The sequence below is a fragment of the Sphaeramia orbicularis genome, chromosome 10 (assembly GCF_902148855.1).
Source record: "Sphaeramia orbicularis chromosome 10, fSphaOr1.1, whole genome shotgun sequence".
In the NCBI taxonomy this organism is placed as follows: Eukaryota; Metazoa; Chordata; class Actinopteri; order Kurtiformes; family Apogonidae; genus Sphaeramia; species Sphaeramia orbicularis.
The window spans coordinates 44,885,272-44,898,003 of NC_043966.1; the positions used below are offsets into that span (position 1 = coordinate 44,885,272).

At 37.6% G+C, this 12,732-nt stretch overlaps 2 non-coding genes across 2 annotated transcripts; both read left to right on the forward strand.

Moving 5' to 3' along the window:
• The first annotated feature begins 1,682 nt into the window (after nt 1–1,682).
• On the forward strand, nt 1,683–1,764 carry trnaf-aaa (transfer RNA phenylalanine (anticodon AAA)). Its single transcript has one exon. It is a non-coding gene; the product is annotated as a tRNA-Phe (tRNA).
• A 729-nt stretch (nt 1,765–2,493) lies between these two features.
• Nucleotides 2,494–2,575, forward strand: trnal-uag (transfer RNA leucine (anticodon UAG)). Its single transcript has one exon. It is a non-coding gene; the product is annotated as a tRNA-Leu (tRNA).
• Nucleotides 2,576–12,732: the final 10,157 nt, after the last annotated feature.

A 12,732-nucleotide genomic window follows, 5' to 3' on the forward strand; every position in this document is an offset into this window, starting at 1 on the left:
TTGTTATTTATTTACTGATTTTTTTAATGGACTGTCCTTTGCAATGGACAGCAGTTTAGTTAAACTGTCAAACTTTTGTCCCCTATAGAGGACACATTGCATTGCTGGGTCTCAGGAGGATATGCAAAAAACAAAAAAAACAAAAAAAACAACTTTTTGTTTCAGAAAATGGTTAATTACAGTGTTATAACAATTAGAAATTGATTTCCACTTAAACATGTAACTGCAGATCAGATTTATCAAGAACAGCAAAGTTACAGAAATGGTCTGAATTGCAGTGTATAGGATGATGCATGAGTGTCCACTGTGTTGACTGATATGGATCTAAAACAACAAAATCCATGACAAGAGAACAGCTGAAGACTAACTCTCCACTGTAGTGACCACTATGCATGAAAGGGTTAAAATGGAGGTGCGTCAGTGAAAAGAAATCTCCTTCCTGCAGAGTGTGCATAATACTTTATGTCGACTGTTTTGTCTTGGGTTTTTTGGTCCTCATATTTCCATCCAGAGGGCCAACGTGCTGTTTAGCATCTTCCATCTTAATGGGTTGGTTCTCCTGCCTGTTATTACTGGATCAATTGCCCATTTGTGCGTGTGCAATGATAACTTCAACAAACTGCATTGCCAGAGATGTTCAGAGACATTCTGTGCTGCAGATGGGTTAATTATGTTAAAAGTTTGAATCAGATTAATCATGATAATGGATTAACTGGTGACAGCCCTAGTTAATAGTAATTCAGTTTAACCTGCAAAATTTTGCAAATTTGCGTAGCTAGTTAGGAAGGTGTGGTTGAGTGGTCTAAGGTGCTGGATATAGGCTCCAGTCTCTATGGTGGTATAGGTTCAAATCCCATCACTGCCAGAAAACTGGTCACAAGATATAGCTTCATGACAGATATTAGTAAACTAGCTGTACTCTGTCCCTTTTGTGGCCGAAGTTACAGGAACATCACAATGTCAGCCCCCCCAACAACACAAACAGGAACTGGGGTAGTGTGGCCGAGTGGGCTAAGAAGCTGGATTAAGGTTCCAGTCTCCTAGGAGGCATGGGTTCATGGCTAAAGTAAGGGTGGAAGTCATAGTTTCCCTCGGCCTTTCTGAGTAAGGCAAAGACCAGGATTCTGTGACAGTTTTGTCGAGGCGTAAACCACAAAGAAATTCATGGAGAATGAATTGGTTGTCAATCAGGCCTTCCTTTATTGTGCACAAGTAAGAAACTGACTGACGAAGCTTCGCCCTCTCTCAGAAGTCAGTTCTGACCTGTGCAGGAGGTCAGTCTAACTTATAGAGGCCTGCGCTAAGCTTAAATGTGATTGGTTAATATGATGTATGACACTGTCGCTAAGCAGAAGAAAGAAAATAAGATAAAAACAGACAGAATGTAAGACCTTGGAGTTGTCCTGGGAAGTTTTAGGGAGTTGGCTTATGCTGTATCTTGTGGTATCGTTAGAGATAAAGTAGCTTAGAAAACATGCAGAATTGAGAAACTGACTGACAGTAAACATTCATATCTAGGTCTGTGGTTAGAAAATGAAAACTGAAGAGCAATCATAGGTGTCTTATAGACGAACAGAAGACTTACAGCCAGTATTAAAATCAGTATTAACAACAGTACCTTTTCAAAAGAGAAGTTTTTACAGTGCAACACATGGATGAGGAAGCATTTTGTACAGAAATGTGGTAGTGAGGCAGAGTGGTCTAAGGTGCTGGATTAAAGCTCCAGTCTCTACGGAGGCGTGGGTTCAAATCCCACCACTGCCATCCTAAATCATAGTCTTTATGCAGATTTATGTCACAGCATTGCTAAAGTAGTGGTGAAAGTCATCGTTTACCTGGGCCTTTTTGAGAAAGGCAAAGAGCAGGATTCAGTGACAGTACCTTTTCAAAAGAGATGTTTTTATTTTTATTTTTTATTTATTTATTTGCACATAATAAAAACAGCAATGGAAAAAAAAACAACATTCAAACAAGTAACAAAATTGTGCAGGAGACATTAGAAGCCAAAAAAAAAAAAAAAAAAGGCTTATATGAATACCTCCCCCGAAATGATCAATACACAAAAAAAGAATTACAAAATACAATATAACTGCAATAATAAACTAAAGTAAAAACAATAAAAATGCAATCCACATTACAAATCATCAAATAAAAATCAATTGATATAAAGCCTTACATTTTTTCATGAATTAAAGTCCTTTTCAGAGGCTTTTTAAACAATGATAAAGTAGATGTTGATTGAAGTTCAGGTCTTAGATTATTCCACAGATTTGGTCCACGATATTTCAGAGAATACTGACAGACTGAAGTTCGGCAGTGCGGAAGATAAAATTTGCTTGAATATCATGTCGAAAAGTTGTGAATAACAGAAGACAACATAAAGAAATTGTGAAAAACTTTAGGAAGAATATGAGTTAAGTGAACATATTTGTACATGAAGACACAGGTCTGTGTTTTTACAGTGCAACACATGGATGAGGAAGCATTTTGTACGGTAGTGTGGCCGAGTGGTCTAAGGTGCTGGAATTAGGCTCCACTCTCTATGGAGGCGTGGGTTCAAATCCCACCACTGCCATGCCAAGTTTAAAACATAGTGTCACTGTTGAAGAAGTAGCTATTGTGACACTGCAAACCTGAGGGTTCACTTTTGACTGTGACTTTACAAAATGCCGTCATGAGATAAATTTCTATGGTGGAACACATGGATGAGTAGTGTCTGTTTTTAAATGTGCTATATAAATAAATAAACCTTGATCTATTTCTAATCAACAGTCTATTTGGCAAACAATAAATTACCATTATATCCTTGTTTTCTAATGTGTATCCAATTATTTATAAAGTGTTAAAGCCTAATTACTTTATCAGGTAATTCATGCTTCTGTTTTCACAGCAAAGTTCACAGACAATAACTAAAGTTTAAATTACTGTGGGCCCCCAGGTAATACTTCAACTTTCAACTTTCAACTTTATTTATCCCTAGGAAAGGAAATTCAGTGTGCAGCAGGGATCATAAACACATAAGCACATACACAAAAACACATACACAGAAACAGCACCCCCAGATGCCACCCCATTAAAATTACACAATAAAGGACAATACACAATGGAGCCACTCCCTTCACAACACGAGTAAAAAAAGGTCCAATAGGGCAGTACACTAGTTAATTGCCATAATGGCCGTGAGTCTTAAAAAATAAATAATCATATAAAAAAATATTTAAAAAATTGACACATGAAAATCATGATATCAGCTATGTGAATTCAGATTCCTAATAGCCACAGGAATAAAGGTTCTCAATTGAGGAAGCCTAAAACGGTGACCAGAGGGGAGCAAATTAAATGCCCCAAAAAGTGGGTGATCAGGGCAGTTTAACCCTTTCATGTATGAATTATGAGAACCTTAATCAAGATTTTTTCCTGAGTGTTTTTATTCCTCTTTAGGCATGAAAAAAACAATGTGATTTTTTTTTTTTTTAATGAACCTGAGTTACAAAAATGTCCACTCAGCTGGACACCATGCGTTTAATTTTTGAAGCAAAGAAACATGCATTGACTGTCATACTGTGTGAAAACTATGAAATAAATGTTTTTTTTTAATGTTGCTTATCAACAACTTAAAAAAAAACAAACAAAAAAAAAAACAAAACTGTTAATTACAGTCTAATAACAATTAGCAATTGATTTACACTCAAATATTTTGCTGCGGATCAGGTTTATCAAGAACAGGAATGTTACAGTAACAGTATGAATTGCAGTGTATTATGGAATGGTGCATAAGTATACACTGTGTTGGTGATATGTGAGTAAAACAACAAAATCCATGAAAATACAAGAGAACAGCTGTAGAATAACTGTCCACTGTAGCGACCACTGTGCATGAAAGGGTTAAAATTTGTTTGGGCTTACCGCTGACCCGTTTATCATACATGTCCTGCAGCTGGGTTAGCTGTACCCCAACCACCTTTGATGCTACATTTACCAGCCTAGTTAGCTTCCTCTTGGTGGTCATTGTAAGACCACCATACTACACCACAATGCAAAATGTTACTAATATTATAGTTATTATTAGTAGTATTATATTATACTAGTTTTGGCAGTACTATTAGAAATGGAGTTTCATTCATAGTCCATAATCTGTTTGTGCTTGTTCCACCTCTGTCTGCATTCTTTACAGAGAAAACATACAGACAAGGACCAGCAAAGAAGTGAAAGACTGAAGGGTAAAACAGGTCAGTGTAAGAAGGAAACACAATAATACTACTCAACATTGTTTTACATATTGAATCTGACACTGAAATAAAAGCAGCAACTCATATAAGGCTTTATCCTAAATATAACCCATAAAGACCCAGTGCTACTTTTGTGATACTTCCCAAATTAATTTTTCTTTATATTTAACTTTTTCTAAGTTATTTATGACCTTTTATTATCATATAATCTTCTGTATTTTGTGTTTTTTCAGTGTAAATCTGGTATTTTCCTATATTTAGTTTGCTGATCATCTAGAAGTTCATAAAAGCTCAGATTAAAGTTGAAGTTTATTACATCAGAAACACACAAAACTGAAGAAAAGGTGACTTTTACAGTAAAATCTCTCATTAACTGAACATAAACCCAGTGTCTCCATCCACTGTCATTGATCCAACTCCACAGGTTTTACTGGTGAATCAATGTTGTAGAAGATGACAGTGTTTCCACGGTAACTACAGAGCCTCTGAACATCCAAATGCGTCATATCTGATGACCATGAAAACATGAAGAACTGTATTTTACACCAATTATTTCAACGTATTAATAAGTTTAGTGGTTCAGAAGTTATTAAACATTTTAGATCAGCAGATGGTTTTAGTTGCCAGTGGCTGTTTGGGTCTTTATGGGATGGAGGGGGGGCGACTATTCCCTATTTTAAGTCTGTGAACTTCATCCACTCAATCCTCATATGGTCTTACAAATGTGTTCTCTTTATTACTTCCAGGACTGTATTTATTTACCCTCCATCTGTTCTTCAAGAATCGAAGCAGAAATCCAAGGTCAGCACCAGCTTTGTGAAATACAATGTTTACATCATTTAACAGAATCAGTGTCCACTTTCACATGACACGGTCATTACTTCACTGTTGCATCACTGTGGTTATTTCCGAACATGCTTCCTCTCCATTACGGGTTTGTTATGGACAATGCGGAGTGTAATCTGTCTTTTATGTGACAGAAAACACAAAGTATAATTCATTTTTTCTTTTCTTTTTTTTTTTCTGTGGTTGGGTGCTACTTAGTAAATATGTGGGTTTTATTGCTGAGGGTTTAAACGTCTCATAAATGTTCAGCATCAGCCAAATACAACATAAAATGAACACATTCCATATTGAATTTGAAAAAACAAGGATATTTCATTTCAGTGATACATTAACAAGGCAGATACATTTTGTTCTTCTTCTACTGACAGGATTTTTCAGTGTTGTTGTACATTGAAAACTAAAATTGTTGTCTATGTGGAGTGAAACTTTGGAATAGTCTGGATATCCAACACAAACAATGCCAACATATCCATTGATTTAAACTGTTATATAAACAGACAGACTGGTCCCAGTACAAAGACAGAAGGTCCTAATACTTTTGTTACATTTATATTCTGTCTTGTCTGATTTTGTTTGTTCCTTGTTTATTTTGTGTGTTTGTTAATTGTTATGTTTTGTTTGATTGCTGTTGTTGTTTACTTTGTCTTATTATTTACTTTATTGTGTATTCATTTGTGTTGCCTTCAAAGATTTCTGTATGTATGTATATATGTATGTATGTACTTATTTATTTATTTACTTTTCTGGTATGTCAATATAGGTGTGTATGTGGGGATGATAAATGAGGCTAATTACTTACAAAAGATCTAAGGGACTTGACTTTTCATATGTTCTGCTGATGGGAAGCTAAAGGATAGACTGTTGTGTGGAGAAGGGGTGGGGTTAAATTAGGGTCAGGGTCTTATTTCAGGAAAATTTTCAGATTCAACTTTAGCCCAGATTTTCTAATGCTCCCATGTCTTGGGAATACAAAAATGTGAAAAAATTTCAAATCAAGCCCAAGCCCAAACCCCAGCCCTAGCCCCCCACCCCAAAAATTACTTTTTCAACCCTGAAAACGTGGGGTTTTTGGCAACTTTCAAACCTTCTTCACTTTTGATAAAGTACAATGTAGCCATATGCTCATGCTGGGCCCTTAAATGTTTTTTTGTGAGACATGTCATGTCTTAAGTGTGCTTTGCACCACAAAAGGTGTAGTCAAATGTCAAATTATAAGTCAAAGATCACCCAAATGGTCCAACATGCATATTTCATGGAATTAAGCTGTTAATGTGAGTTCTTTAGAATGTTGGGCTCAGGTTCTCTACTCAGAACACATCTATTATTAATAATAATAATAATCTTTATTTATATAGCACTTTTCATACATTAAAAACTGTAGCACAAAGTGCTTTACATATCAGTTTAAAAATCAGTACCGCCCCCCACCCACACCCACCCACTCACCCGCACACACACACACACACACACACACACACATATACATGCAAACCCACAAGCTCACACATACTTAAGAAGACTGACTGAGCACGGGTAGACCAGAACAAAAATGTACAAGTAAAAGTAAAAGATCAATTTAGGAGGCGCTGTCTCAGGGAGCCATCCGCACCAGGATGCAGCCGCCGACCCCGGCGACCAGGCACCAGCAACACAGCCCCGCATCCCAACCAGTGGGAGAGGGCCAACAGGGACCCCCACCCACCAGAAAGGAGCGGACCCCAGTGAGAGAAGGCGCCACAGCCCCCGGAGTCCACAGCCGCCCCCTGCCATGGAGGGCTCCCTCTGATGAAACACCGGAGAATAAGAAACATTAAAAAGATATAAAAGAACTGATTAAAAGAAGCTAAATTTAAGACATATATGAAAATAATAAAAATATTAAACATTAAAATGATAAAACAGAAGCACTGGTTAAAAGAATCTTAAGATATATATATATTAAATATAACTATAAAACCTTTGCGTAGATAAAACAGAAGCATCAGTTAAAAGCCAAATTAAAAAGGTGGGTCTTGAGCCTGGTTTTAAAAATTTCTACATTCTCTGCGGCCCTGAGATTCCCTGGCAGGCTGTTCCAGAGGCGAGGAGCATAATGCTGAAAAGCTGCCTCGCCATGGGTTTTTGTGTTGGCTTTTGGAACTGTTAAAAGGCCAGTGCCAGAGGACCTCAGGGTCCGCGAGGGTTCATAGGGTAAAAGCAAGTCTAAAAGATAAGAAGGTGCAAGACCATTAAAACATTTAAAGACTATTTAAAAGGACCTTAAAATCTATTGACCACAAACAACTTCCATTCAATAAGACACATTAAACACAACTATTTACTCAATGTATTATCCATATAGACATGTCAAAAATAACAAATGGTAGTTTCACATAACTTTGCAATTTACATGTATATGTCCCAGAATGACACAGTGGTGCAGTGGATAGCACTGGTGCCTCACAGACAGAAGGTCCTGGGTTCGATTCCAACACCAGTCGATGGGGGTGGGACCTTTCTGTGTGGAGTTTGCATGTTCTCCTCGTGTCTGCATGGGTTCTCTGCGGGTACTCTGGCTCCTCCCACCTGATGCATTGATAGGTTAATTGGTTAATCTAAATTGCACATAGGTGTGAATGTGAGAGTAATTGTTTGTCTCTATGTTCAGCTCTGTGATGAACTGGTCACATGTCCAGGGTGAACCCTGCCTTCGCCCGTAAATAGCTGGGATAGGCTCCAAGCGACCTAGTGAGGATAAAGCGGGTTCAGAAAATGAATGAATGAAGGAAGTGTTAGTGTTTCCCGCCAAAATGTGTGCTAGTGTTTCCCGCCACACTAATGGTGGCAAATTCAAATGGAATGTACATGTTGCTATATTTAGTCTCTATTGTGGCTTTGAAAGGGCCATAGGCCTTGGGGGATCCCACCAGGAAACCAGAGGGAAGAGAACTGAGGACATATTTGATAAAATGTCAGAATGGTAGGAATTTTTGAAAAAACTAGGCATTTTGGTGACCTTTAACCTACAACATGACCTTGACATTAGACTTTTCATAGTACAAAGTACTCTTACAATACAATATGGCACTTACAAGATCATTAAATGCCCTATCATGAAGATATTTATACATTACACTGGAAAAAAGAGTGGAGAAGCTGTGAAAGTTGCGATTTTAAGAGTTAAAAAAGTAATTTTCGGGGTAGGGGAGGGTTTTTGGACAAAAATTTCAAAAAAAATTACACAGGAGTGCTTAGAACATCTTGTTGCATCACAAAATCAGGGCTAATGTGGTATTTGATTTTAAGCCCCCCGCCTAATTAAATAAGTTATGCTTCCTCCCACTCCTTTTCAAATGTGCAAATGAAGTCATGTATATGTATAAGTTTTGTTTTTGTTTTTTTCCATGACTTCTTACTACCTGTTTTATGTCTAAGGACTAGGTAAGATTACTTTGTCTTGTTGCATATTTGAAATAAACTAAATTAAAAAAAAAAAAAAAGACTTGCAAAGACCTTACAGCCTCTACTTCCTCCTCAGCTTTAACTTCTGCTCAGATGCACTTACATTGATTTATGCACAGGGAGTGACAGAGCACGAGGAAATAAGAGAAACAGGTGAAAAAAAAAAAAAAAAAAAAAACTTCTGCTACTGTTGTTTCATGACAGGGTCTTAAATTATTACACAGGTCAGTCCAAAGTCCTGTGGTATGTACTACAAACATGTGACTAACATTAAATATACACTACTTTGGTGTGAATAGACAGAAGAATTTGTCCTTTTTCTGCTCTAGGCTCAAATACATGTCCCTTTGTGGAAGCTTCCTTGTCAGTCAAGGACATGAAACATTGGTAAGTGACCAATCTCACCTCCACTGGCATGTGTAGAATCACTACTGACCACTCTAAGTCACCCTCTGTCACTATTCATTTGTTTATGCATCACAGCTGCGTGGCACTGTGGGATATTTATGTAGGCCAAGCTTCCAGTGCTTATAGATGGTAATATTTACCCAGAAATTGTCCATTGTCCAAACCATTTTTGTTTCATGCTAATGTAACCGAGCATAAGTGGGGTACAAGCCCAAGTAAATATTTTAAATTAATAAAGCTGCATGCAGTGGTCAAAGAAGGCCTGAGACAAGAAAAATGATCATTCATAAATTTATTTATAAATGTTTATATCATTAAACAAAATTACCTTTATTAAAAACTAAACCCTAAAAATGGTAAAAAGAATAAAACCACAAAAAGAACACAACACAATAAAAGGTTCCAGTAATGTAAAACGCTAGGGACTGGCTGGCTGCGGGTGCACACGGCGAGAGGCAGAATTTAAATGGGGGCAGGGTACTCACTACACGCTCCGTGCAACACACACACACAAAACAAGAAAACTACGAGGACAACAAAAGCATGCAAAGGTGAGTGAGGATGTGCAAAATACCACACACAGGGAGTGATGGGGCGGCAGTGAGGAACTCTATCACCGGACCCTCCACCGGCTTGGGCAACCGCGCTCAGACCAGAACCTGCAGCAAAAGGAACACAAGTTAAAATCCATACAAAGGAAAAAAAGGTTCCACACGCACAAAAAAAAAAAGGGCACTGCACGGTGAACAACCAACTACATAAATCACCGGAACATAATACATAAACGTAGCCCAAACAAACAAAACAAAAACAGGAACCAACACGGAAACGTTAGACCCAAATCATAATAATGAGACCCCAAAAAAAAAACAGCAATGGCCGGACTCCTAAAAGAAAACACACATAGTTAAAATTTTTCTACTGTCACTAACCAAAAAGAGTAAAAATTTATACCTAAGAAAAACAAAGAAACGGGTACGTGTGACCCACAGGCGTCCTTCCATCCGCCGCAGTGACCCAGGCTGGTGTCTACAAGGTGTCTATAAAAACGAGGATAAACAATGATAAAATAGCGAACCTAAGGACAAATAGAATGCAGTTCAGCAACACCTACCCAGCTTAACGCAGCACCAGTCACATCAGCAGCAGGGGTAAAACAGACAAAACAGCAGCTTACCTGTGCCCTGTCCGCCCGCATCTATATACTCTGTCTAAATGACTGGAATGCGGAAGCTAGCACAAACCAGGGCGGACCTGGTACAGGAGCTGCAGATGGACAATCTACCTCCCACTACACTAAGGTGTGTAACATGACAAAATTGGTCTTTTCTTTTTATCTTGCTGGCAACCCCCCCATCTGTCACGCACGCTGTATAATAGAGGAATAAATAGAACGTTGAAAGTATGTAAAGTTTCACTTTCGTTTCACGACAGCGTTCGTTACATTAGTTATGGACCGCACCCCCAGGTATATAACTGCGCCCTAGCCCCCAGCTCCGACAAAAAAAAATAAATAAATAAATAAATCCCCCATGCACACAGGCACACACAAATACACACAGTGTCCTAAACAGTTTGTTCTCTGTCCTAAAATAAATAATTTGGTTCATTGTGTTGTCAAAGTTTCTCTTCAGTTTGTTTAAACAGAATACCAGTTTACCCTCTTGTTAATGTTACACTTCATGTGGAATTTTTTTGTTATTTTTATGCAGAATGTGAACTGACAGAACTGGGATTAGATTTTTCTTGTTTGTTCGAAACTACCTTTCAGGGAAAAGTGCAGTACTAATGTTCAAAATGCATTTAGTTATATTAATAATTTATTTTATTTTTTATTTGATTTGTAGCAGCAGGATTATATTATTCCTGTTTTTCTATATTCTATTGTCTCCAAAAATTGGGGTAAAAATGTTTAAAAAAAATGCATAAATGCATTAATAGACATTTTGAGGGGTTTTCTTTCTTCCCGTACCTAACCGAAAAAAAATGAACCGTGGCTTTTAAAGCCGAAAATGTACCAAACTGAAAATTTTGTTTACCGTTACAGGCCTAGTATTAACAGTTATGGACATTTGTTCTGGTTTTTAGTAATTATACTAACACCGGCTGACCTACTTTTGTCAGTTCTAGTTCAGTTATCTTTGCATCAGTTGTATCCATGTGTCTCCCCCTACTCCCCCCGTCTCTATATATCTCTCTCTCTTTTTCTCCTCCTTTAGCCCAACTGGTCAAGGCAGACGTCCATCCTCCAGGAGTCTGGGTCTGCTCCAGGTTCCTGCTGTTAAAAGGAAGTTTTTCCTCGCCACTGTCACCAGTCACAAGTGTTTGCTCCTGGAGGATTGTGTTGGGTTTCTGTAAATTGGCTTGAGAGTCTGATTTCAACTGACTTGATATGTAAAGTGTCATGAGATAACTTTTGTTATGATTTGGGGCTATATATATATAAAATTTGATTGATTGATTGATTGATTAACAACAGTGCTCAATCAATGGAAATACGTCGTGCAAGTAAGCTCTTGTAGCTAGATTACAATTTTATATTTAGAGAAAGTCGTGTCTCTTTACTAGTAACTTTGGTTTGTTTTTTGTTAAATGTAGTTACATTAAAAAATACCAGGTCACTCTGCTGGACGGGTTTTTACAAAAGAGGCTGAATCTGAATCTAAGGGCTTACATACATACCAAAACACCAGATGCCACAAAACAAAAACAAGCCAATTGTGCTGCTTTTTTTCAGTTAGTTCCCCTGAGATTCATGCCCCCTCTTTCCATAAATTACAAACACTGGAAATGAAATTTCATTTGTGGTGCTCCGATGATTAGAAAGGATTATGGTCATTCAAGAAGAATGTCCCCATTAGTTTGAAAAATACAGAAACCAACGCTTTGGTAAGAGTTTAGAGAAGTTCATTTTTAACCATGGACAAAGCAGTTATTAAACAGCAGTGGGTGTTTGTTCAGCTGTAGATGCTCAACGTTTCCATTAATCTGAGCTCCTTTTAGAACAGAAAGAGTTTAAGTGGAGGCATTTTCAGTAATGCACTCGCAACTGTAAAGTACGACACTGTAAATCACCAGTTTACATTAGACAGAAATATCACTTTCTGGCCCGGTCTCTGATTTCATTGTTATTTTATGAGCTGCCATCTGTCCAATGTACCAATGTATGCAATTAATGTTGCCTGAATATATAAAAAAAAAAAAAATGTTTTATGTTCATGAAATATCTCAAATACTCAGAAGAAACACTGGAACATTTATTAAAAAAAAAAAAAAAAGACACAGCTACATGAATAAAAAAAGAATCAAGCTATTCCCTAATCTGCAAAGGTGGCTCGTAGACAAAAGCTCCTCTTGCAGCACAATGACAGAAATATTAAATGTTATCCCACTGAAAATATTGCATGTTATCTCCTCTGTATTCAGGTAAGAAAGTGGGTTGGTGCAGCATAAACTACAACAGAATCATAAGTCTCCCGCCTACATTATTTATGATGGTGAATAGATTGTGTTATTAGAGAGATGCCACAAGCTGAGAAACAGGCTGCCTTCCCAAAAAAAAAAAAAAAAAAAAAAAAAAAAACAGCTTCGGGTTCTTGTATCCGGAGTGGCTTGTTAAGGATTCATGGGAGAAAAGGGCCAGGGCAGAGAGACACTGTTTGCTATTCGATTTGACCTTCAGATTTGCCAAATCCCATTTGTTATGGGGCTAAATACTGATAGATATGTATTCCAACCAAGTACCACCCCCACCACACACAAAGACATCCACACATCCACACATACAGTACACGCACCCGATCCAACC